Source organism: Amborella trichopoda, chromosome 3, assembly GCF_054954075.1.
Source record: "Amborella trichopoda isolate Santa Cruz 75 chromosome 3, AtrichopodaSantaCruz75HAP2 v2.0, whole genome shotgun sequence".
NCBI classification, from domain to species: Eukaryota; Viridiplantae; Streptophyta; class Magnoliopsida; order Amborellales; family Amborellaceae; genus Amborella; species Amborella trichopoda.
Window position 1 is genome coordinate 5870408 of NC_142338.1, and position 1622 is coordinate 5872029.

Consider the following 1622-nt stretch of genomic DNA (forward strand, 5'->3'; position numbering starts at 1 on the left):
ACATTTATAATTGTGCTATTAAAGTAGGAACTATTCGATATTAAAAAAATTTATTGTCAACTGGCTAATTGGATTGCACCCATTGGGTGGTGCCAATTTTCATAGGTATTTGGGTTTAAGGCAAAATGAGCCTTTGAGCCAAACCTATTGTCTACCCAATATTTGGTTTCGTTATTATTCTCTCTCTCCTTGCATGTCGATGTATACACTGCACGTAAATCCACTAATTCCTATAATTAATATGATCCCACGTATGCGCACATATATATATATATATATTTTTTTTTTTGAAGTAAAAACTTGCACCTCTTTCACTATCATCCATCACATTACTTTACAACCCACTTCCACTACAACCATCTCACCCCATATTTCCATTAAAAATAAAATTAATCATAGCACCCCAAGTAGCAGTTCATTTGGTCTTCTATAATCTCCTACCCCCAGATTAACTTCTCCATCTTCTCTGCTTCATATTTTGTTGAGCTTTTTGGCCTTCGCCACGGGGTTAGCCGTGGCGATCGCTTCCCTCTCGGCAGCTTTGAAATCAAAGGCATGCTGCTCTGGGTACCGATGTGTCGAGCAAAATGTGATCCCGCACCTGCACTTGAACCATGTCAATCCCACCCTCTCCGGCAGCAAGAGCGTCTGTTGGGCGTAGCAGTCTGCGGTCCGCTCTGAAGAGAAGAAGACGATGACAAAACTGAGGCGTTAGAATCGGCAGAAGAGTTGGATGAAACAGTAGCTGGCTTCTGGTGATTGTCGAGAAGCTCAGGTACTGACGCAGAGACAGAGGAAGAGGAGACAGAGGGATTATTGTTCGGGTTCAGCGATTTCTCGACTGCTGCTTTGGCAGAGTTGGCCTGGTCTTCCTTGAGCACTTGGAGCAGAGGTTCAGGGTGGCAGGGCTGCCAAAGAAGCCACAGTTGTTGGCACAGAGGCGGTGGCCTTCTGGGGCTTGGCATTCCTCTGTGCCCCGGTTCCAGCTCTCTTCTGCCATTGTAATTGTTCCAGAGCTCGAGTTGGTTATTGGGCTTAGGCTTAATCTTAGGCCCTCTCTCTTTGGATGTTCTTCTTTCAATCCTGATATGATATATCAGAAGTTTGAAGAGAGCTGTAATGGCGACAGAAACAGGTTTCGGGGCAGGCACAGAGGAGAGAGGCAGAGCGCTTCGTGAGAAAAAAACAAAGAGGGCTCCGAGCCTGTGGCTTTATGGACCCGTATGCATGCCGACACATATGAGAGTGCTATTATAGTATAAATTATTCGACGTTGAAAAAATTGATCTTCAAATGGCTAACTGGATTGCACTCATTCGATGGTGTCGATTTCCAATCTACACCTATTGTCTGGTGTTAAGATATTTGGTTTTCTCACTGCATATCTATATGTAATGCACATAAATCCACTAGTCCCCGTCATGCCAGTGATCCCCCGCGCGTGTATATATATATATATAAAATATGCTATTAAAGTAGACGACATTCGACATCAGAAAAATCGCTTGTCATTTGGGTTAACTTGATTGCACCCATTGGGTGGAGCTAATTTCCACATGTGTTGGGTTAGTCAAATGAGCCTTTGAGCCACACCTATTGTCTACCCAATATTTGGTCTAGGC

At 43.8% G+C, this 1622-nt stretch overlaps 1 pseudogene; it reads right to left on the bottom strand.

Moving 5' to 3' along the window:
- Positions 1 to 270: 270 nt before the first annotated feature.
- LOC105421091 (zinc finger A20 and AN1 domain-containing stress-associated protein 4-like) lies at positions 271 to 1125 on the bottom strand (annotated as a pseudogene).
- Between the last annotated feature and the right edge of the window lie 497 nt (positions 1126 to 1622).